Source organism: Manis pentadactyla, chromosome 4, assembly GCF_030020395.1.
Source record: "Manis pentadactyla isolate mManPen7 chromosome 4, mManPen7.hap1, whole genome shotgun sequence".
Lineage (NCBI taxonomy): Eukaryota > Metazoa > Chordata > Mammalia > Pholidota > Manidae > Manis > Manis pentadactyla.
The window spans coordinates 160,665,775-160,692,179 of record NC_080022.1 but is presented as its reverse complement, the minus strand read 5'-3'; positions in this window follow the sequence as shown (position 1 = coordinate 160,692,179).

The following is a 26,405-nucleotide window of genomic DNA, read 5'->3' as shown; positions in this document are numbered from 1 at the left end:
TACCCAACCCAACAGATAGAGTGATATCTCAGATTTGTCGCTCAAAGCTTCACACCTTACAGGTACTTATTAAATATTTAGTGGATGAAGGAATGAAAAAGTATATTTAATAAGTAATAAGATGCAATCAGACTACGCCTTTCCCTGCTTAAAACACCACCCTTGCCCCCATTTATGTATAGGTTAAAGCTCAAATCCCCTAACTTAATCTGGCCCCTACAAATCTTTGAAGCTCATACCTTGACACTTACAGATTCTGGTGCATAGTGGATGTCAAATGTCATACAGGTGACATTGAGCTATAACAGTGCTTCTCAAATTTTAGTGCCCATCAAAATGTACATACATGGAGGGTTTTTTTAAACAGACTGATGCCTTCTACTTCCAGAATGTAGACTCAGTAGGTCGGGAGTTAAGCCAGAGAACTTGCACTTCTGTGCATTTCCCAGATGATGCTAATGTTAACCACTCTAGAGAACCTTTGAGCTGATGATCTAAAAATTTCTTTTAGCTGTGCTATTCCATGACATTATTATAAACACCTATAAGGCATTTGTTTATAACTCAATCATTTTTTCCAAAAAAATACTGTTTGAAGTGATGATGATATTTCCAAGCAGACCAGAGAAGTTAGAGCAATATTGAAGAAGGAAGTACAGTATCTTAAGGAACACATTTTTATACTCTAGATTGCAGAAAGAAAAGAAAAAAGATAGAAAACTATCTCTGGCCCTGTATAGCTATTAAGTTCTAGAGGTTAAAGTATGACCTTTGTGCTTATAAAGACCTATGTTGAGTTTCAGCACTGCCACTTACTAGGTGTGAAATCTTGGACAACTCTAACCATACTACACCAGTCTCTTCATCCTTGAAAGGCAGATGGTAACAGGAGTTATCTTACAGGTTTGATGAGAGGATTAAAAGGATAACATATGTAATGTCCTTATCTAGATGCCTGTAGCATAGTTGAAGTGTAGTAAATAATGCTGTTAAAAGTTTAAAAGGAAGAATCTGGATTGAGAAAATCAGTTGGCAAAAACTAGCATTTATCTACTTATATGATTCACTTTCTCATAATAGTATATATTCTACCACTTGACAAAAAAGAAATCAAGTTAATTCAATCTTCATACAACCCTCTTTTCTTCAGGGTGCTCTGCTTTCAAGGGACTTGCAGGATGCCTTAGGATGGTGCTTGGGGATACCTCATTAGCTCTAGGTCCTTAACTGTCTGCACTGGTATCTACCAAGAGGCATGTAATTGTGACTGCCTCCAGTCCTGAATCTAAACAGGTCACTGCTCTATGATTTGGTACCCATTTCCTTAACTATTTTACACCTCAAATAATTCATTTATAGATAAGCATTCAAAGTACTTTATTTCATGTTTTTACTGGAGGAACAGAAGAGCTGAGAAAGAGAATCATTCTTAACCTTACCGTAAAATCTGCCACAGTTGGGGAAGGGAAACAAAGAAAAACTCTTATGCTTAAAGGAAAAACAGGAATAGTATGGTGTACCGGCTATAGCTGGAGGAAGGGGAAGAAGTCACATCTCTGAAACCCTGGGATATGGTTGCCAGATGACTGAGGCTGAATCAAAAAAATAGAGAACCTTCCCGGACCACTACCAGGCTAACAAGTGTCAATTAATAAGTAATAATGGCATACTGCCAGGAGAGGGATAGAAGAGGGACATAGGAGTGGAGGTCTTCTCTAAGGCATGGTGCAAAGGGAAGAACTAAAACTGACGGTAGAGCAGATACTGAGATAAATCTTTTTCAAGCTAGCCTACACCCTAAACACAAGCTATCACTAGAATTTGAAGTCTTGAAGCCTGTGGTACACTTGCTGATAGTAAACATAGCAAGATCAAACCCAGCATTTTTAATTATAACACTCCAAAATTAATGGCAGACACCAAATCCCAGATCCAAGAAGCTCAGAAATACCCAAGCAGGATAAATAACACACACACACACACACACACACACACACACACACACACACACACACAAACACCCTTGTCATTCATATAATACTCAGTCCACTGAACACAAAGACCATCTTAGAGACAGCCAAAGGAAAAACACTTATTCTATACAGATGAAAAAAGATAAGAATTACAACAGACTACTTGTTATTACCATGACTTCAAATAGAGGTAACGATTTAACCAGACAAAAAGAGAGAATTCATTGCCAGCAGATTTACTCTACAAAAAATATTAAGGAAGTTGTTCTATAGGCAGAAGAAATACGATGTGAGACCAAACCCTAGATCAACACAAAGAAATGAAGAGCCTTGAAAATAGAATAAGTAAAGGTAAAATGGAATTGATTTCTTTGTATACTTAACTGTTCTCAAAGTTAACTAAAGCAAAAATAGAAGCAATGTATTATGTATTCATAGCAAATCTGAACTAAATTATGACAACAATAGAGCAAGAATGAAAAGAAGGAATATAGAATATTTTATATTCCTTAAGCTACACATAAAACAGCATATGATGCAGGTAGATTGGTTAAAGTTTATAAGAGTTTACAGTTAAACTCCAGAGTAACCATAAAGGGTTTTAGTTAAAAGTATAAATAATATGCCAAGAGAGAAGGTAAAATTGAGTCATAAAAAAATGCTCAGTTAACCCAAGAGTAGCTACACAAATAGAAAAACAGGGAGAAAAAAAAAAACAGATGAACTAAACTGAAAAGAGCTAACAAGTTAGTAGATTTAATCTTAACCACAGTGAGATATTAAATTTCAATGGTCTAAACACACTAATTAGAATACAGAGATTGTCAGAATGCCTAAACAGACTCAAAGTTATGCTGTCTACAAGAAACTCAGTTGAAATATAAGGAAAAAATAGACTGAAAATAAAGAGCTGAAAAAAGAGAAATACACAGTCAAAACAAAAGAGTGGGAATAGCTATATTAATATAAAAAATATACAGTGGAATATTCAGAGCAAAGAATGTTAAAAGGAATGTTAAAATGTTAAATGAGACATTAGGTGATTGATAAAGGGTTCAGTTCTCTAAGAAAATATAAACTACACGTACATAAAAATCCTGAATATGTATGCACCCAATAGTAAAGCTTCAAACTGCATAAAGCAAACTCTGATAGAATTGAAAAGAGAAATTGAGAAATCTTGTTTGGTTGACTAATTGCAGGCTTAGTTTTGGCATTGCCCTGGGGCAGAGTGGAGAATGAGAGTTGAGTAGAGGCAGGAAGTCAAGGCCATAGGTAATCATGAAAATGTGAGTCCCTTGGGAATTTGTGGAACTCTTGGGAGAGCATTAGACTCTCCAGGATATGGAATAGGCATGGGAAAGTAGGATCAGTTCCACCCCATTCCCTTCTGGATTCCAGGAAAGAAGAGGCTTTGGCTCATTGGGCAGATTATCCCTTTAAGATATAGGTCATTACTTCAGAGGCACATTCTACAAACAATATGCCAGAAAGACATTTGAATCAAACCTTTGCATAATTCTCGGAGGTAGTACAACTTACCCTGTTATGTTTGAAAAGGAGGTTCCCAGTGAACTAGGGAATTGGTGTTTTTCTCTGGCTTTGGCAAAAAATGAAATGTTACACAGCCCAGGAAGACTTACCCGTTTGACTTAATTTCTGTGTTTTAAAATTCTTCAGAAAAGCATGAGCACAACTAAATTTCTCATATTAAGAAAACAAGCTTCCCAAACTGAAAAAATCAGCCCAAAGCTGAGCCTTGTTGTTAGACAGCCTCAGACAGGGGTTAGCAATCCCTTTTGGGGGAGTTTCAGCTTCAGAGAAGCTGATTTTAGGGGTAAAATCAACATTTTCAGGAAGCGAATGGAAACTCTTGAGGGAAGAGGGCAAAGATCTAATTGCTTTGCTCACAGTTCTGTGACTTTGCTGGAGCTCTGTAGCTGTTCATGCCCTTAAGACATGTTAATAATTGCTGGACTGTATTACTGAACAAAATTCAGCTCTCGGGAGGCCAGAGTGTTCCTTAGCAGCATTGGCCAATATGAAAAACATTATCGGAGTATGATCACTGGAAGAGTTCAGGGAACTTCTAAACTCAATGTTTTCTGTCGCATTCTGTGGTGCCCAAATGTTCTGAAGAGGAACTTAGGCATTGGGAGAATGAGAAGGATGTGGAGGGAGCAGTGTTCTAAGTCATCCACCAAAATCTCTCAACTTGCACCAGAGCAGTTCTGCCTATTTGTTTTATATTTGGACTGGGCTCCATATGAGATTTCATTTGGTAGAAATTAGTATTTGTACGTTCTTTTTTTTTTTTTAAGCCAAGATTGGTAATTAGTGACCAGTAAATATTTTGAACTTTGGGGCTACACATGGTCTCTGTCACATGTTCCTCTTTGTTTTTATTTTTTCCAACCCTTTAAAAGTGTAAAAAAAGTTCTCAGCTTGCAGGCCACAGCAAGTAGGGCCACTCTAGTTCAGCTCTCTCAAGTCAGACTTTGACTTTGACCTTGATCAAGGGATTCACAAGAGCTCATGACCATGAGATCCACAGAGCCTGTCATAAACTGAATGACTCAGAGCTGGTGGCCTGACAAAATGTTGGAATTCCCTCCTAAAACCATCAACTGGGATATTGTCCTGCAAGCTGTAGCATATGTATTATATACCAATGCTCATTTTTTGTGGTGTTGAGCACCTTATAGGTATGGGTCTGGAAACCAAAGGGTGAAAGTAGGAGTGGCCCCTCTCACTGTTACTCTGAGTGACTCACTTGGTGGTTTGTGCTCCCTGACCCCACAGTTTTAGACTCCACTGGCCTAAAGCTTCTGATTTCCAGGGAGTGGATGCTTCTATAAGAGGATACTAAGCATCTCACTAATCCTGAAATCACAGCTCCTAGTCGGTAGTTTGAGGCTCTCATTGTCAGTTCACCAACAAGCAAATAATGGGCAACTGTACTGCCAGAGACAACTGACCTTGATCATCATAAGGACATTGGACTGTTGCTGTGAAAGGGGGGTGGGGAGGAGAGTATCTGGAAGTCACTAGGATACCCATTGTGCCTCCATGTCCAGTGGCAGCTATACTTGTATATTGCAACCATGGCCCTTGAAAGGTATAACCAGGAATTCAGCTATCTGAGGGATAAAGATCTAGTTACCCTTCCAGGCAAACAACTAGCAGAAGTTCTAGTTCAGGATAAGGGGAATCTAAAACAGGTAGATAAGATAAAGATGATAAATATCATTTGGATATGAGTAGTGCAAGAACAGGACTACGAGATGCTGTTGGTGCCCAATCATAACCCTTCGCCTTTACCACTTTGATGTGCAGCAGCACTTACCTGTACTTCTTTTCTTGAAATTGTGTTTGTTTGTTTATTGTCAAAGCTTTGTTTGCTCTGTCTGCAATGTAGCACGTAAATACTATGGAATTAATGCTTCTTGGAGGGAGTCCTCAACCAGTGGCTGATCAAAGTCGGGGTGTTAACATCTCAGTACCTCACACTGTAGGTAAGAAAACCAGGAGGCAAGCATTTTACACCGGCTCCCAGAGTCTGTCCAGCTTCATAAGCTTCCATTGCCTTCAGAGGTAGCTGGCTTATTCTGCACCCTTCAGTTACTGCTTTCCCGGTCTTGTTTCCTGTCCTCACCTCTCTGCATTTTCTTTCACCTCCAAAATAAGGTACTTGCATGTGGATCATTTTCTCAGGCTCTTCTCTTGAGGAACCAAAAAAAAAAGTTGGGAAAAGAGAGATGGATTATTGGTTGTTTTTCAGACATAATCATGAGTTAAATTGAGAACTGTTTGGTACCTATGTATCTCATACATTAATAAATAAGAACCTCACAGAAGCCAGAAGTATAAAGTGTAGCTCTTCAAATTCATCCCGGCTTATTTTAGTGCAAATGCTAATAACATAAAAATAAAAAACTCCAAAACAAGTGCTAACCTGAGTTGGGACAATAGGTATAAAATGGGATTGTCCCTGGGAAATTGGGACTTAACGGCTACTCTACAAAATTACTTAATCCTTTAATATTCTTGGCAATTTGTATTGACCTCATTATTTGGATTTCATTTTTGGTTTCACGTCTTATGAGCTCCAAGTAACAGACTCATGGCTGTTCTCCTGTGGTTTGACTCTTGACCTTTGCCCAACACTGAAGATACCTCTTAATCTCAGTCTTCTGGTTCCAGGACATTCTGCCCTGACTTGAACCCCAGCCATAAAACTCAGCATTCAACATTCACAAGCCTTTTAAATATTTGAAGTTGGTAATTATTGTCTATTATTATTTTTGTGAATAATCTTAGTACTTTTCTTTTTCTTCTATATAATTTCTTTTCTATTACTGTAATGCCCTTTATTTCAGTGGAATTCCCCAGCACTTCAAAAGATGCTGGCTATTTCCAGTGTTCTAGGGAGCATCCCAGTCTGATTAAGAAGTAACCACTTTTAAATAACACATCTTTCATTTCAATGTCCAGGCTGGATCTTTTCCAAAGTTGGCTGAGTACCCTTGGCTCTTGGGGATATCCTCCTCTCTCAACAACTCTGAGAAGCAGAGTAACGCCCAGCTCACACATCCCTGGCTTTTAGCAGGAAAGAGCATTTTAATTGAATTCCAAAGTAGTTAGTTTGGGTCTTGGAAATTCATCACTGCCTGTGGGTGGCCTCTTGAGAGGGATCTGTGTGGTGTGTGTGTGTGTGTGTGTGTGTGTGTGTGTATTCTTTTGGATGAGAGCAGCTAAGACATGTTTGGTGTACTGAGTCATACAAACAAATACAGCTCTAGCCTCAGCCACATTCCTGGATCATCAACTCTGCATAATATCCCTTTCTTAATTATGAAGGGGCCAGGGCCTACTTAACAACAGGATATTTGCCTAGTACTAGAGTAAACTCTCATGACGCCTGATGAGTCCCAGAGAAGGAGACTTGTCTGTCTTTTTTATTTGTGACCTCACCTCTGTGTCCTTCCAGAATGGCACAGTTAACTAAGAGAGCATTTTAACCAAGAAATTTAAAAATATCCCAGACAGCATAATTTAATGATCAAAATATTCCACCTTCAGGGAAGAGTAATTACAGACCTCCCATCTCTTCTGTCTTTTGTGGGAAATCTGCATGGCTATCTGTTTTTCTCTCATTAAAGGAGAACAGTTTTGTGTCTACAGAGATGATTGTTTCACTTTGAGAGTCTGGGACTTTCTGTGGTTGACTCTGATTAGTGCCCCCTGAGGAGAAAGAATTAAATGCTTTGCTTTATTGATCATTGAGGCTCCTAGGTTCTCTTGGGATAGAAACTTACCCAGATTGTGAGATGGGCAATAATTTTCCCAAGAATGTGAAGCCTGAGCTAAGAACAAAATTTTAGAAAAATCATGACAGCCTAGCTGGGACCCATATCACCAACTAGCCCAGACCACACCTGACTCTTTCCAGTGAGATCAGAATTCCACTCCTCCCAGAAACGGAGTATCCCCAGGGTGCCAGCAACCTGTTTTGAGGCCTGTCTCTTCCTTCCATCTCCCTTAAATCCTATTCTCCTGCTTTTTTCTAGGACGTGTTTGAAAACTGAGCAAAACCTTCTTTTTTCCTGTCGTTTGATTGAGATGCAAGCCTGAACTTTCCCAAGATGCTCTTTGTCATCTTCATTCCTTGGTTGAAATCCATCCTATAGCCTCAGTATCATCAGTGGTTGTTGCCATTAATTGAAGACCGAGTCTCTTTTGAGGACACGATTTCCCTGTGCAGTTCATCTGGAGTGGTGATGACAATGATGTCAATGGAGTAAGGTGACAAATTTTCTCACAGTATAGCTGGTTGTGAATATATGTAGCTCCTTTTTCCCCTATAACCTGTTTGATCATTTTCATGTGAGCCCTCACCCACTGGCTGCTCCTTGGGAGTACACTGGCCTAGACCCATCACTGTACATTCTGTGAGCATCCTCCACTGATGACCCTGCTGTCCATTTATTTTTGATCCAGTGGCACATCCTTGTTGACCCAATGTCCTTGGCTCTTGCAGTCATTGCAAATGCCCCTGATTCTCTGCCAAGTCCTTCATCCAGATGTCTATTCATGTGAAGCTCTTACATTTTTAAGATCTCATAATCTCCTCCCTTTCTCAATCATTTATTTCCATGCTGTATACCAGACCTGTCTAAAGTAGGTTTGGACTAACCATGTGGCTTGGAAGGAGTGCCAGTTTCCTCCTAAAATCCAGTGTTCCTGGTATTGGTCCCAGGTGTGGGGCCTCAGGATACGATTGCTTCTTTCCAGCAGTTTCCCAGCAGTTTCCTACCCCTATAGGCCCTGATCTCTTATCTCCATCTGGTTTTAAACTCCCTCCTTAGACTTCAGACCAACCTGAACTGATTTATAATCCCTGCTCTTAACCTGCTTGGCATTACTTGGGTATAGGTCTTTGTGCTCACCTTGATTCATACTTCAGGTCTACTTTGTTTACAGGACACATTTTCACTAATTTAGTGTTTAATAATAACATAGAAGTTTTTTATCAAAGGGGGGAGAAGAAACTATTAGAAACATTCATTAAGTACCATATGTGGGCAATTATCATATTGGGTTTTCTATTTTGTTTATCTCATTTAACCCTCATTAATACCCCTGTAAAATTTGTAGTATCATCACTCTTTTAGAGATGTAAAAACTGAGGATCACAGAGATTAAGCTAAGTAGCTTGTCCAAGGTCACAGAACCAGTAAAAAGGGGGAGAGAAAATTTAAACTCTGGTCTGTGTCTAAAGTGCATACCTCTCCCGTTACTCCCTCATGCCACCTTTGCCATGCTTGGCTTTTTCACCAACTTCTGAGTTCTCCACCAGGGTTAGGTCCCATATGACCTCGATGGAGAATACCATCATGCTGACTTCTTCATGCTGGTTCTAAATTAAAGCTAACCAAAGGCTCCTGCTTCTATCTGTTTTAGTTTCTGTTCCCAAGGGGGCAATCCATCCAGTGTTTCTATCTATGGAACATAACCATGTTTTCACCTCACTGGTGGCACATATTTCTAGTGTGTCTTGAAATCAATGAATCAATCCACCTTTTCTGCCTCAGAATACCAGATCTTAAAAGACTTTCTTTTATTTCATCCTCAGACTTGCTTGGTAGGTTAGCTGGACTTGAAATTCCTTCAGTACATTGAGCACTGTGTCCTATCTTCTGACATGCAGTGTCGCAGAGGAGAAGTCTGAGACTAGCATGGCTCTTCTTCCTTTACAGATGACCTGTTGTCTTTTTTTCTCTCTCTTGAGATGCTTGCAACCATATTTTTTATCCTAAATTTTCTGATGTTTCATAATGCTGACTGGGCATTTCCTCTTTAAATATACAAAGCTAGATACTCACAGGACCCTTTTAATTTGAAGATTCATATTGTTTAACTTTTGAACATTTGCCTCTATTATCTATTCGATAGTTTCTTCCCTTTTGTTGCTTCTATTCTCTCTCCCTTTAGAAATCCTGTTAATCAAGCCACATACCTCTTGTCTCAAATTTTCCACCACTGCCTTTTGGTCTACATTTTGTGAAGTTCCCTTAATTTTTTATCCTCTAGTCTTTCTCTTTATTGTTTCTTCTAAGCAAATTTTAATTTTCAAAAAACTCTTATTCTTTTGTACTTTTCTCTTGGTATTTTGATTTAATTTAGTAGATGAAACTGGTTTTATATCTCTTCAAGAATACAAGATTTAATTTTCTTTTTTTCTTCCATTTGCTGAATTTTTTGTTTTCTTCAGGCTCAGCTTTGGTACTGATTTCCTTCCTGGTATTTCTCTTTAATTTTGGAAGCTTCTCTCAAAAAACTTTTTTTTGTCCAGTGATTCTGGACTCTTCATTCATATTTAAGAATTAAGTATAGATAGAAAATCTGACTTAGTGCTTAGAGTATAGCCTGTTCATGAATAGGCTTCATTTTAAGCTTAGTAGACAGGGGTCCTGCTCAGTAGGCAGGTTATGGAGGGACTCACATATGCCCAAACACAAGGGCCATGCCTTCACTGGTTGAACAATATTTTATATTTTATTCAAAAATTTTAGGTAAAACTAAGCTTTATTTGCCCCCTCCCACCCAGATAAAAATCTACTTACTTGGTGGACATAGGATTAGAAAAGATAATCGGGAGTTAACTTCTCTGTACCAATATTCACAACTGTCTTTATGGCCATGTCCCCATTTCCATTATACCAGATGTTTCTGAGTCAAGTATCTGTATGAAGTTCTTCCAATGCTCAGTTTTCTCTTCTACTCTGTCAGCCTTCTAATCTACACCAGCCAACACTCCTATATTTACTTTGGGTCTACATTTATCTGTGAAACATCCTATTACTGATGAGTTTACCCCCATTCTCTTTGTTTTTATAGAGGCAAATGAATTTTTTCCCCTAGTTTTTCATTGTAAAGGGGCCTAAGAAAGGTTAGGGGTAATTGTACATGCTCAATCATCTGTCTTGGACTAGAAATTTTGACTTGTATTTTTAGAAGATTCCATCACGGGATGTTTTGGGGTAAATGGACGAGATGAGGGTCAGAGAGAATGCAGGGAGACCAGATGGGAAGCTAGTGTATACAGTTCATGAGAAGGATGACACTGTTGTAGAATGAGATGGAGAAAAATGGACACTTTGAAATAATACTAAGCTTAGAAATGACATGCTGATTGGATGTGGAAACATGAGGAAGAAAGAAGAATTAAGGGTAACTTGTAGTTTCTGGTTTGAAAAATAAGTGATAGCATTTAATGTTTAAGAAATAAAGGGAGAGGACCAGTTTTGGAGGGAAATAGAAGTTTCATGTTGGACAAATAGAGGTTGATGTGCCAAATAGGCATCCAAGTGAAGATGTTAAGTAGAAAGTTAGATGCATATGTTTGAGACTCAGAGAAGGGATCTGGGGATGAGAAAAAATTGGAGTGTTCCTCAGTAGATACATGATATTTACAATTCTCACCAGGAATTAATTTGGGTAATCCCTACGGATAGTCTTCCAAAACATTTCCACTAAATCAAAACATACATTAATACAGCAAGAAAGACACAATGTCCATGAACATCAATTCAGACATTTGAAATGAAGAATCTATAAGGAAATGAGTAGGCAATTGTTGAAATCCATAAGAAACCTACTCTTCTGCCACTCAGATAATCATGAGCATGTACCTTTAGATTTGTATTGATTCTCTGTTAACCTAAATTACCTGAGATACAATAGTCCTTCTTAAAGTTCTGAACTCATCAAGATAATGGTTAAACAAGAGGTCTTTCAGCTTTACCCCCAGTAGGTATATACCTATGCTTCTGTCTTCTCATCATTAAAATGGGACAACTCATGAAGTTGTTTTGGGGATAGGGTAATTTATGTAAAGTACTAACACAGTACCTGGTATACAATACATGCTCAATAAATATTAATCATTATTTTCAAGGAATTGTTTAAAATAAACAATCAGCCTTGGAAAGACACAATTTAATGTTTTGTTAGCCTTGTCATGTGGTGGTAACTCTTCATAATGTGGATAAAATTGAGTAAAAAAGCCACCAATACAATTTATTAATTACTCACCATGGGTCTGTCAGTGAATACTTGAAAACTTATCCTAATGATTCAACATTTAAAAATGATTTCTAAGTGATATTGTATATAAAAAAACCCTAATGAATCCACCGAAAAACTACTAGAACTAATAACTGAATTTGGTAAAGTTGCAGGATACAAAATTAATACACAGAAATCTGTTGCATTCCTATATACTAACCATGCACTAGCAGAAAGAGAAATCAGGAAAACAACTCCATTTACAATTGCATCACAAATAAAATACCTAGGAAGAAACCTAACCCAAGGAGGTGAAGGACCTATACTCTGAAAACTACAAGACACTTATATAGGGGAAACTAAAGAAGATGCCAATAAATGCAAATATATCCCATACTCATGGATAGAAAGAATTAATATTGTCAAAATGGCCATCCTACCTAGAGCAATTTGCATATTCAATCCAATCCCTATCAAAATACCAATAACATTCTTCAACAAACTAGAATAAATAGTTCTAAAATTCATATGAAACCACAAAAGACCCCAAATAGCCAAAGCAATCCTGAAAAGGAAGAATAAAGCTGGGAGTATTATGCTCCCCAACTTCAAGCTCTTACTACAAAGCCACAGTAATCAAAACAATTTGATACTGGCACAAGAATGGACACATAGATCAATGGAACAGAATAGAGAGCACAGACATAAATCCACACATATATGGCCAATTAATATATGATTAAGGAGCCATGGATATACAATGGAGAAATGACAGCCTCTTCAACAACTGATATTGGCAAAACTGGACAGCTACATGCAAGAGAATGAAACTGGATCATTGTCTAACTCCATACACAAAAGTAAACTCAAAATAGATCAAAGACCTGAATGTAAGTCATGAAACCATAAAAGCCTTAGAAGAAAACATATGCAAAACTTTCTTGAATATAAACATGAGCAACTTCTTCCTGAATGCATCTCCTCAGGCAAGGGAAACAAAAGCAAAAATGAACAAGTGGGACTACATCAAACCTAAAAGCTTCTGTACAGCAAAGGACACCATCAGCAGAACAAAAAGGCACCCTACAGTATGGGAAAATATATTCATAAATGACATATCCAATAAGGGGTTAACATCCTAAATATATAAGGAGCTCACACACCTCGACACCCAAAAAGCAAGTAATCTGATTAAAAAGTGCATGGAGGATTTCAACAGAGAACTTCTCCAAAGAAGAAATTCAGATGGCCAACAAGCACATGAAAAGATGCTCCTCATCACTAATTATCAGGGAGATGCAAACTAAAACCACAATGAGATATCACCTTACACCAGTTAGGATGGACAACATCCAAAAGACAAGCAACAGCAAATGCTGGCGAGGATGCAGAGAAAGGGAAATACTCCTACACTGTTGGGGGGAATATAAATTAGTTCAACCATTGTGGAAAGCAATAAGGAGGTTCCTCAAAAACTAAAAATAAAAATGCCATTTGACCCAGGTATTCCACTCCTAGGAATTTACCTGAAGAAAACAGGATCACTGATTCAAAAAAGATATATGCACCCCTATGTTTATTGCAGCACTATTTACAATAGCAAAGATACGGAAGCAACCTAAGTTTTCCCTCAGATGAAATTCATCTTCTTACTTACACCGTTAAAATGGGGCTCATTCTGAAGACGAATTGACGTATAGAATGAGGAGGACTTTTATAAGCCATAAAATTATAAAATGTTAGTAGTCTTAGCATCTTTGTGGCTGTATTTTTACTCTGTTGTGTTGTGGGCTCCCCCAAACTGCAGATGGTCTTCTCTCTTCCTTTGCTCCTTCTGCCCTTGCCCATGCTCACCTCTGTGGAACCCCCAGCACGTGCTATAAGCATTTTCTACACCTCGCTTGCATCCATTCCTTCTTTGGTTCCCTTAGAATATGGCTTTGGCTTGCTTGACCCGCCACCCTATGGCAGGCTACTTTAGTGCTGTTAGCTGGTTCTATTGTTGTTGAGTTAAATACTGATATGGATTCCTAGGATATATATGATGTTAGTATTTGAGGCTTCAGAAGGACCCATGCAGATCTAAGAGATATTTTGGAGCTGAGATGGTGGGTAAGGGCCTTTTCCACTGTTAATAGAAGGTATTGCTTATCACAAGTTACTAAGAGCCCCAATGAAGATCAGATCACTGGATGAAACCCCTGATTAGAAAGAGATAAATTTATAGGCTGGCACCTTTCTGTGCTGTTGATAATATCTCATTGCCTATTTTGGGAGATGGGTTGACAAAGACGGGAATGGGCCTGTGTAGGGAAAGGATTATTAAAGATGAGGCTTCAGGTGGGTATGAACCTGCATAAGCCTTGTGCAAACTGACTCAGGTAGAATTATTTGCAGTCCCCACATTGTGCTGTGTGATGCAGGTTGGCATCATGAGGCCAGTGAAGAGTTCTGTGATTCTTCAGGTTTTATGTTATCCTGGGACTACAGGGGTCACAGCCACTGAGTGGGAGGAACCTACCCTGGTCAGAATTAATCATCCCACTTCCTATGGTCACAGATAAGTTACAGGAGGTGAAAATGGAAGTCATGGGCTGCTTCTCTCTCCCTAGAGGCAGTGACACACGTCACTGTGGCTGGAAATTGCATGTTAATTCTGCATATTAAAAGCTCATGAATATGAGGAAAGGATGATCCAGAAAGTCAGAGAGCTGGCTGCAGAGAGTGCCTCTGAATGGGAAGATGCTGTCTGCACACAGAATAGGTAAACCTATTCTGGCAGAAGAGGCAGGTGGGGGCAAGGAGATGTTCTCATGCACTGGAGGATGTTCAGTAGCATCCCTGGTCTCTACTTCCTAGAGACAGGGGCATCCTGTCCCACATTGTGACAACCAAAATATCTCTAGATACCACCAATGTCTCATAGGGGGGACAATATCACCCCCTGGTTGAGAACCTTTGCCTGAGGATGTGGTTTTTGTTCACATAATCAAAGCTGGTGCACCAACACCATTCCACATTCCAGTTCATGAGATGGAAGAAGGAGAAAAAGTGGAAGGCAAGAAATTTCCTTTTAAGAGGATGATGCAGAATTTGCATCTATCAGTTACTTTCATATTTCTTGAGACAGAATTTGGTCCTATGGCAATAGTAATCTGCATAGGGAGGCTGAGAAGTTTGGTGTCCTACTAAAAATCAAGAAGGTTCTATTTTTAAAAGTATATTAGGGGATATGAATAAAAGTATTAGGGGATATGAGGGGGACAATTAGCGGTCTCACTACCCCTATAGAATAATTGCAGAATTAAATATGATAATGTACCTAAAGTTCCTAGCACAGTGCCTTGCGTAGTAAATGCTCAGTGAATATTTGTCTTCTCTCTCCTGCCTCTCCATCTCCAAGCACCTGGCCTGTGTCTGTTTCACACTGGGATTTGGTACTGTTTCTCATTTTGATAAATAAAATTGCAACTCTCTTTTTTAAGCCCTGCATCTGGCTTTCTCTGGCTTCTTTCTTTTGCTACCAGTGGCCTTCCACCAACATATACACGTATGGACCTTTAGCTGATACTTCTGGAAGGTCCAAGTGGACAGCATCTTGGTATTGAACTAATTTGAATCCTGGCTCCAGAACTAACCAGGTATGCTGCTTTTGGTTAGTTGCTTCTTTGGTTACTTAACTTCAGGGCCTCAATTTCTTCATCTGTAGAATAGGCTTATATATATTGAATATTATAGAATATTCAATAGAAATATCTACTTGACAGAGTTGTCATGAACTAGTAACAAGAATGCTTTAAGCCCCATATCACTTTTTACCTGGTTCCTTATATATTATTTTTAAAATGTTTCATAATACCCTATAGGTTCTGAAATCATATCTCAATTTTAAATATAAATGTCTGTGGCTAGGAGAGGTAAATTTGTCCAATGTTATATGTGCACACAATATTAGGAGGTGAAAGCAATGGGACTGAACTTACGTCTCTGACAACAAAATCAGGACTCTTTTTAGTAACAAAGGTTTTCTTCCACTTCTTCCTCAAGTACAGATTACTCAGTAGGCTGTAAACTACTATAATTTTAAAAAGCCCTGTATGTGGACTTACAGAATGTGGGACAGGAGCTTTGCAAAGAAGGAGACTGCAGCACAGGACTGTCCTCCCTCTCTGATCTGGAGAGTACTGAAGTGGGGAGGGACATCTCAGGGTTCTGTGGCCACTGACCGCCTCTCCTGTGCCTGGCTCTCTTACCCAGAGCACAGTCAGGGGGTCCTTGTGTGCTGAGCTTATTGCTGGGATCCTGGTTTTCTTAGAGCAGCTGGTCCATGCCTCTCTTCCTCTGCCTGTAGCTCGTTGTGCAAATTGCTGACCCAAACAGGAAGCACTGCATTTCATGAGAATGAAATAAGTACATTGGACAAGAGTTTCATATTTCCTGCCACCAGCTCCACTTCATTTTTGGGAATGGCCCTGCTAACCTAGAGTTTCAAAGCATTCCAAAGAATTTTGGAGTTTAGCTATCATTTCTACTGGTAGTTTTTTTTTTCTGTGTATCTTGAAGTGCATGTTCCTTAATGTGTGTGTGTGTGTTCCCACACACATGCATTTGTGGAGGCAATATCAGTGAACTCTGTGCTCTATATACACCAAGGTGTCTTGTGATGGTCAAACCAGCTATGGTGTAATGAAATAAGCGTAGTACTTGGAGTCCGAAAACCTGGATTCGAGCCCCAGGCTTTTTACCTCCCATGTGATCTGGGTCTTACCTTTCTGAGTCTTAGTTTTCCCAAGTGGAGACTGATAAACCCTACTTTATAGGGGCTGCTGAAGGACTTAATGATATTATACCTGGATGGCATTCAAATACAGAATTTATCTTAAAAAAACATGAGACTCAGGGCAATTAAATTGACTCTGTTCCTTAGTTTCTGCATCTTTAAAATGGAAGTCATAATGATGCCTCCACCGAGAATCATGTAGGTCAAATGAGACATCTCTGAATCCACGAATATAGTCACCGGCACATGGCAGTAATGCAGCAAGTGCTGCCTGCTTTCCTTCTAGCCTTTCTTCAGGCAGCATGTGAAATCTCCTTGCAGGCTTCTAAGCTGTGTTCCAAGAAAAGAGAATGCTATACCAGGGGTCATAGCCAAGTTAAGCGGTATGACTCATTGTAGGGGCCTTGGTAAAAGATGGGGAGACGCTTTGAGACACAGCAGGCTGGACTGTGTGTCAGTGAGGCTTCTTCAAGGATGTCCATTACTGCAGCTGGGCCCTGGGGCTTCATGGGTTAATGGGCTAGTTAATGGAAGTCTTTAATTACGACTCAGTGTGGAACCTACTTGTCTTGCTCTTGTGACACAAAAGACATCTTGCCTGCTTTTATTCCTCTTTAGCATTTGCTTCTGCAGCCTAATTGGATTATAACAAGATTGTCCACCCCAAGGGCCATCTCCCGAATTACCAGCCCTAGATGAGAGTCATTGCCTTTGTAAAGATCTGTCTTAATCACAGACACTCCCTCTCACCTTTCAGAAGTGGCCTCATAGCTTCCTAAGGAGCAAACCAGCTTGTGTACAAGGTAGGGTCAAGCACGGTCCCCAGGAATGTGAATATTGTTAAAAAGGAGAAAACAGGCCCAAAGTGGAGCCACTTGTACTGAGCCTTCATGTCAGCAAACCAAGACTCAAAGCTAACCTAATGGCAGCCTCAGCCTCTGCCAGAAAGGTAACCTTTAACCAGTCAACCTGGCATTACCTGGTCAGCGTTAGTGAGGTAATCCACCTGCTTGGTTCCTTCCATTTCCCTTAGGAGGGTGACCTTGCCTGAAACAATGTGTTCTTTGCTGATTGTTTCCTGTTTCTACCCCTTTTCCACCTTCAAAAACCTTTCCTTTCTTATAGCTCAGTGGAGCTCCTTTCAGTTTGGTAGGTGGGATGCTGCCTGATTCTTGAATCATTGAATAAAGCCAGTTAGACCTTTGAATTCATTCTGTTGAAGTTTTTTGTTTTTTTTTTTTTAAACAGTATGTTAAAGAGGACACCCATTCCAACTTTGACAGCCACCAATGAGAAGTTCCCTAAAATTCCTTCTATCTCAAGCTCTAGAGAAGGTTTTCAGAAAATTCAAACTTTGTCTCCCGGCCCTTTCCTGACCACCTATTCCATACTTCCTACCACCTTCACCACCAGTCACACCTTTACTTTCTCTCCTAAAGGACAGAGCTCTCACTCTGTGCTTTGGCTTCCAAATCTGTCCACTACAGCACCCCGTGCAATTCTTCCCCATTATTCATCCTAGCACCTCAGGAGTCTATGAGTGAGAGGTTATATATTGCACTAATTTATTATTTATTATTAAATAATGACAATGGGTTGCTTCAACTTGATTCAAAGCAACTTGTATTCATAAAGCAGCAGTTGTCCAGGTGCTGTGTCAGGTACTGTGTAGACAGACGATTCTACGCTAGAAAGTAGATAATCATCTCCTTTAATGCACAAAAAGTGGAAAAACTATTCTTGCTTTTGAGGAGAAAACTCAGACTCAGACAGGTTTGCTGACTTGTTTACAGTTAACCAGAGCCTCTGCATGGCATAACTGCAAGGGACACCATTCCCATGTAGTCCATGCACATGGCACTCCCTGGATTTGTGCTCCAGGACATGGAGCACAAAGGGAATGGTAGCCCTGGAGCTGTGCAAAGCTGTAGTGGTGGCCACCCAACAGACAGTGACAGAGTAGAGAGCTGGATCTAGTTCTTCTCATCTGAAGTCCAGGAATTCTTGAATCCACACAAAAAGATTAACCTCTAGCATAATGCCAACTCTCTGCTTCTGATGAATTAAATAAGGAAAGGAATGATTGATGGGCTTTTATAAAATTATTCAAGCAATCAGGTGAGAATGGCAAACCCCAACAATGCTTAGCATTCTCATTTGAGTAATGAACTTTCAGTCTATACCCTGTATTGGTACTAGCACTGTCCAAGTGAATCCTCACAGTTCAGAAAGGATAATGAAAACTCCATATGGTAAGTTGCCCAGCAGTGAGACAAGAGCAAAGGTCAGACAGAACTAGGTTCAAGTCCTCAATTTGCCACTACTTTCTGTGCCTTTGGAGATGTTGGAGACCACATAAGTCCTTCTGTGCTTTGGTTTTATCTTTTGCAGAAAGTGCCCTTTTATCTGCACCAGGATACCTTAAATTCACCAGATAAGATTTGCTCAGGTGTTTATAACACCATAATTCAGTGCTTTTAAAAGTGAATAAAGTTTTGGTGTGATCAGGACCATTCTAAGTTAAATAGATTTTTAAGTCTCTTTACTCTGACTTAATTATTTTACAACTGCTTTCTTCATTTGGAGACTACACTTTAGTCAGGTGGTGAATGCTACATTCTAATCAGTTTTAGTGAGTTTTAAAGTCAGTGGACTATTCATACTCCTGTTATACTCATTCTGTTAAACTCTGCTGCTCCTCAATTGTTTTTAACTCATTTTTTTAGAGTTTAGGATAATATGTATTTCACACATGCTACAGTTATTTTAAATGATCAAATTTTCCTCAGTCTGGTCATTTCCCATCATCCATTTTGATGGTGGCATGGGGTGTCTGCAAATCTGTAAGTTCCTACGTGGGGGCCAGTGTCCATATACCTACTCCTCTCTCTTCACTTCGGCTACTCAGAGAATCCCTACACTGTCCTTGTGAATTTTTGTGATTATAGAATCACTGAAAGGGTTAGGAGAGGTGCTGACAGCCACACAAGCTGATTTCCTGGACCTCTTAGCCCTCAGGCTCAGAAAGGAAACATAGCTCCTGATAGACTCTCATTTATTATTGAATGACAAGGATACTGTGGTGGGAAGAGCTGTCTCTTCCTTATTAGGGCCGCTTGCTAGCCTTTTCATTCATTTTTTAGGAGTTGAATTCCCACTGATGTGGGTGCTGACCATTGGTCAGATACCACTCCTGTATCTGAGTCCGTCATTCTCCCCCAGTGTCCCAGTGCTAAACACAGAGGGATTGAAAGACGGGATGATTTCACCTCTGAAGTCCTATTTGGTGCCCATTTTGAGCCCAGGGACCAACCACGCAGGAGGCCTGGGGTGTTTTCACTCGGGCACCACCATGAAAGTGTTGTGTATTTTTTTCCCCTTTGGTGGAAAAATGATGGCTTTGCTTTCTTGAAGCATTCCTGTTGGCTTATTCATGGAACCCAAAGAGGGCAACATCCAAGGAGGGCAGCATGCAGCCTTCTGTTTCCCAGCCAGAGTTAGGGTTTGGCAAAGAGCGAGAGCTGTAGGGAGGCGGGACCGCTCAGTGCAGTAGGTGAGAGAAGAGTTGGCCAAAAGGTAGGAAAGACTTGAAACCAAAATGCACACTGATGTGCAAGGCCTCCCAGTGAGAAAAAACACTCACCAAACACCCACATACTTATTTGGGTTGGAATAGGGTATGCAGTACCCAGGAGGCTGTTGAAACAGAACTGACCCCCTTCAATGGGCTGGAGGGCCATGGAAAGCCTAGGCAGGGGCTGGGAGGGGGAGTGGAACAGGGGATGCCCTAGGAGAGCTGTGGGTACTTGGCCCAAGGAGCCCATTCTGCAGGTTTACTTGGGACGAGACCGTAGGCTGTTCCTTGTGTGGGTGGTGGGCAGAGAGGCTTTTGAGAAGTAGGGAAACATCTTTTCTCTGCAGACAGACAGACAGCTTTGAATCTAGACTCACCACTTATGGGCACTAGATCCTTGGGAAAAAGTCACTTAATTTGTCTGAACCTCAGTTTCCTAACCAATAAAATGGGAATAAACTGTGGCTTTGAATGAGGGTTAACTTCGGTATTGCACATGAAAAGCTGGCCTCAGTGTGGCTGGCCCTCACCAGTTTGCAGTAAATAAGGGCTCTTTCCAAACGTTAGATGACGGGTATATAAGGAGGACAGCCTTGTGTAATGGTTTTAGAACATCTCAACCTGGATGTAGATCCTGGCTCTACCTTACACTAGCTTTATGACTTAGAGCAAGTTTCTTAAGCTCACTAAAACACAGTTTCTTCCATCACAAAAAGTCATAATAATACTCATTTCATTGTGTTATCAAAAGTTGAGAAAATACATGAAAAACACTTGGCACAGTGTCTTAGTAAGCAAGTAAGTCTTAGCCAAGGTATTAGTGATGGTAGCCTCTGGGAACAAGAATTGCAGTCTAAATCACGTTTCTCAGTGGGGGCCCCCAGGAGACATATGACAACATCAAGACATTTTTGGTCATTACACCTTTGCATGTGCTTGTGTGTGTGCGTGTACGCACGTGTGTGCATGTGCACGTGCGTGTGCTCCCTCACAACAAAGAATTACCCAGCCCAAAATGTCAGTACTACCAAAGCTGTGAAATACTTGTCTACACTAAGCACTTTGGCAAGACTTAAACAAAAAGTGGACATTAGAGAGCCTGCATGAATTAGTCAGAGATAACTAAGTTTGTCAGTTATTTAAAGCTGTGTCACCTTCAGGGTTGTATTTGCTTGAGTGTAAGGACCTTGCCTTTGTCACCTTTATCCCCTGTAGGTTGGCGCTAGCTGGACACTCACTAAGTGTGTTTACGTACTGACTGTGCACCAAGTTACCTGATGCAGTAGCTCCAGAGCAAGGTTAAAGATATAATTACCATTTGATAATCCATGGAGGATTTTCACTTTGAAACAAAATGGGAAAATGGGTCCTTCTTTGGACAGAGCATCACCCAGGGTGCTCAGAAGTGGAACTGAGAAACCAAAGTAGCAGAAAACACAGGAAAGTTACTGCTTGGCATGTACCACCGATTTGGGGCTGGGAAGGCTGGGAGTGGATTTGCCTTTCTAATTAGGTTTGACTTGGGCTAATATTGAAGTGAGCTTTTGTTCCCTGAGTAGACACCAGCTGGGAGGTACTCCAGGAACGTGCTGGGTGGCAGGGTGAAGTCAGCCTGATATTACACATTTTCTCTGGGTGATCCATAAATAGATGGTTCACACATGGACATATGAGACCAGTCTATAAACATAGTTCTGGCGCAGAATGTCCTGAGAGGTCAGACTGTTGAGTCACACTGGAAGACAGTTCAAACCCAGGCTCCATTACTTGCTCACCGTGTGGCCCTGCACGAGCTATTCAGGTTTTCTGACCCTCTCTTTTTTTTTTTTTTCAATCCGGTAAGCACAGATGGGTAAGATCTATCTCAAGAGGTTGTTTTGATGGATAAAACATGAGATCAGAGATGAATGTTGACTCTTACTACAGAAAGGTTGCAATGACCCAAAATTCATTGTACCAGGTACTGATTGGGGAAGAACTCCCCTAAGTAAATGACTTACTGTTTATTTAATTTTTGTGTTACCTCTAGTTTCTTCCAATGTACCTATGCATACTAAGGGATGGTCTCCTAAATGTTCTTGCTGTTAATCTCTCCTACCCAACCACAATAATTGTCATTAAAATGTACTTCAAACTACTCATCCTAAGCATGCTTCTCAAGCCACTCCCACCCTTAGAAATGCTACTGTGACCTACAGAATAAAGGCTAGACTTACTGACAAGTGCTCAAGGCCTCCAGGGATGCTCCACCCTTAATGTTGCCAATGCCTGCATCCCTGTACATAGGTGAATTCTGTTGAATCCACACCCTTTCCAGGTTATTTTTTATTCCTGAAACATCTCTGTGATTTTCATATCTTTAGGTCTTTGTTCCTGTTCTTCCCTTAGCTTAAGCCAATTCTTCTTCATGAAATCATATCCAGTTCTCAAGACAAGTCTAATGCCATCTTCCTCTAGCGATTCCTTCTTAATGTTTCCTGTCTTAGTTGGAATTGTATCCCTCATTCCTCAGGTCCCCAGAAGCAGTTGTTGACTTTATCTTAGGATCTCTAGGCTTTCTGTCCCTGCGATTAGAACAAGTTGGGTACACGTCTACTCCTTTACAAAATGAAGAGGTCCAGACAGGAATTAGTATCTTTCTGACCCCTTCCGCCAACCCTTCCCCAGCACCTAGAGTAGTATCTTGTACAAGGCAAACACTCAAAAAAATGTTTGTTGAATCAAACTTCAAGGTCATCAAGGGGTTCATTTCTTTTTTGTTGTTGTTGTCATTAATCTACAATTACATGAAGAATATTATGTTTACTAGGGTCCCCCCTTCACCAAATCCCCCCACAAACCCCATTACAGTCACTGTCCATCAGCGTAGTAAGATGCTGTAGAGTCACTACTTGTCTCCTCTGTGTTGCACAGCCCTCCCCATGCCCCCCCCACATTATACATGCTAATCGTAATGTCCCCTTTCTTTTTCCCCACCCTTATCCCTCTCTACCCTCCCTTTCTCCCCAGTCCCTTTCCCTTTCGTAACTGTTAGTCCATTCTTAGGTTCTATGATTCTGCTGCTGTTTTGTTCCTTCAGTCTTTCTTTGTTCCTATAGTCTTTGGGTTTGAGGTGAGTCTCTTGTAAGCAGCATAGAGATGGGTCTCGCTTTTTTATCCATTCTATTATTCTGTGTCTTTTGATTGGTGCATTCAGTCCATTTACATTTAGGGTGATTATTGAAAGATATGTACTTATTGCCATTGCGGGCTTTAGATTCGTGGTTGCCAAAGGTTCAAGGTTAGCTTCTTTAGATCTTACTGTCTAACAACTCACTTATTGAGCTATTTTAAACACTGTCTGGTCATTCTTTATTTTTCTCCCTTCTTATTCCTCCTCCATTCTTTATATGTTGGTTGTTTTACTCTGTGCTCTTTTGTGCTTCCTTTAACTGCTTTTGTGAGTAGTTGATTTTACTTTTTGCCTTAATTAGTATTTGGTTGGTCTGCTTTCTTTGCTGTGATTTTATTTTCTCTGGTGACATCTATTTAGTCTTAGGAGTACTCCCATCTAGAGCAGTCCCTCTAAAATACCCTATAGAGGTGGTTTGTGGGAGGCAAATTCCCTCAACTTTTGCTTGTCTGGGAATTGTTTAATCCCTCCTTCATATTTAAATGATAGTCGTGCTGGATACAGTATTCTTGTTTCAAGGCCCTTCTCTTTCATTGCATTAAGTATATCATGCCATTTTCTTCTGGCCTGTAAGGTTTCTGTTGAGAAGTTTGATGATAGCCTGATGGGTTTTCCTTTGTAGGTGACCTTTTTCCTCTCTCTAGCTGCCTTTAAAACTCTGTCCTTGTCCTTGATCTTTGCCATTTTAATTATTATGTGTCTTGGTGTTGTCCTCCTTGGGTCCCTTCTGTTGGGAGTTCTGTACACTTCCATGGTCTGATCGATTATTTCCTCCCCCAGTTTGGGGAAGTTTTCAGCAATTATTTCTTCAAATACTCTCTCTATTCCTCTTTCTCTCTCTTCTTCTTCTGGTACCCCTATAATGCAGATATTGTTCCTTTTAGATTGGTCACACAATTCTCTTAATATTGTTTCATTCCTGGAGATCCTTTTATCTCTCTCTGCATCAGCTTCTAAGCGTTCCTGTTCTCTGGTTTCTATTCCATCAATGGCCTCTTGCATCTTATCCATTCTGTTTATAAATCCTTCCAGAGATTGTTTCATTTCTGTAATCTCCCTCCAGATGTCTGTAATCTCCCTCCGGATGTCTATAATCTTCCTCCGGACTTCATCCTTTAGCTCTTGCATATTTCTCTGCAGGTCCATCAGCATGGTTATGAGCTTTATTTTTAATTCTTTTTCAGGAAGACTGGTTAGGTCTATCTCCTTCTCAGGGTTTGCCTCTGTGATCTTGGTCTGTATCAATTTCTTCTGCCTTTTCATGGCGATAGATATATTTGTGGGGAGCTGGCACATGTGTTGGGTAAGAGAAAGTCCCTTCTTGCCAGTTTATGGCCTTCCTGTCCTGGGAGAACAGCAGCCTCTAGCGGCTTGTGCTGGGCAGCTGCGTGCAGACGGGGCTTCTGATCTTGCCCGGCTGCTATGGAGTTTATTTAGCTCTGCAGTTGCTGTGGGCATGGCCTGCCTCAGGCTGCTGCTCCAATATGGCGGAGCCACATCGGAGGGGGAACAGGCGGGAGGCTGTTTATCACGGTGAGGAGCCTCTGAGCCACGCTGTGGGGGTTCGGGCACCCAGGGTTCCCCAGGATTCCCACCTGCTGGGCTAAGTGTCCCAGAGCATTTCCATATAGCTGTGGAGTCCCTGTCCCTTTAAGACTTTCAAAAAGCACTCACTTTTCTTTGTCCCGGGTGCGCCAGCTGCAGGGACCCGCTCACAGACTTTACTGTCCTGTATCCCAAGTATCCAGCACCCCACACATGCACTGTGTCTGTGCACTGGTGCGGATGGCTGGGGCTGGGTGTTTAGCAGTCCTGGGCTCCCTCTCCCTCCCCGCTCCAATTCCTCTCCTCCCGCCTGGAGCTGGGGTGAGGGGCGCTTGGGTCCCGCCAGGCCGGGGCTTGTATCTTACCCCCTTCACCAGGCGCTGGGTTTTTGCAGGTGTGGATGTGGTCTGGCTGTTGTCCTGTGTCTTCTGGTCTCTCTTTTAGGAATAGTTGTATTTGTTGTATTTTCAAAAATATATATGGTTTTGGGAGGAGATTTCTGCTGCTCTACTCATGCCACCATCTTGGTTCTCTCTCAAGGGGTTCATTTCTTAAAGGAATCTCTATTGTCCAAGGTGTAACCTTTTTATCCTACCTCTGTCCTGTTCCCACAAAAGGAATGCTGGAATAAATTTCATTTTCTCTACAGCTAGAACAAGTTCATGTCTACCCAGGACAGACGTTGGGTGTGGTGATGAGATAAGATTTAAAGACTGAGTATATCACACCACTTATCCATTTGATGATCATTCTTAAAATACAAGCAGATTGTGGTGTGCCTGTGTGATTTATCTCCATCAGGACATGAAATAACTTGAAAGTCCATGTGTTATTTCTTTATATTTCCTACAGTTCTCATCTCAGTGCTCTACTTTGGACTTCCAAAGAGTACAATATGAAAAGGGGAAGGAGTAACTGTGCTATGGAGAAATCTGACGAACAGTACCTCAACCAGGTTGAGTTGTGTTGCTAAGTTGTGTCCCCTTGATACGATACAATAAGAATGGAGCTTTACTTCTGTGGTCTTCCTTCCAAAAAATCCATGAACCCTGTGTAACCATAAGGAAAACATCTGACAAAAACAAGCTAAAGGACCTTCTACAAAATGCCTGATCAGTACTCCTCAAAACTCTCAAGATAACAAAAAAATAATGAAAGCTTGAAAACCTATCACAGTCCAGATGAGCCTAAGGAGTTATGACATCCAAATGTAATGTATCCTGGAAGGGCTCTCGGGACAGGAAAAAAGGATGTCAGGTCAAACTAAGGAAAACTGAGCAAGATGTGCATTTTATTATTGATGACATATCAATACTGGTTCATTAGTTGTGACAAATATGGTACTGATGTAAGATATTAACCCTAGGGAAAACTGAAGGTGAGATATATAGGAACTCTTTATGCCATCTCGGCACCTTTTTGAATGCCTAGTGAGTGAATAAGAAAGAATATTTGCATTCAAATGCCATAAGAATTAGAAGAAAATTGAACAGTTTAAAATATCTGATTATAACATGGGAATTGAATAACCCAGAGCAAGTCATTTGAACCTCTCTACCTCTTCATCTATATAATACTTTTTAAAATTCATTTTGTTATCATTAATCTACAATTACATGAAGAACATTATGTTTACTAGACTCCCCCCCTCACCAAGTTCCCCCACAAACCCCATTACAGTCACTGTCCATCAGCATAGTAAGATGCTGTAAAATCACTACTTGTCTTCTCTGTGTTGTACAGCCCTCCCCATGCCCCCACCCCCACATTATACATGCTAATCGTAATGCC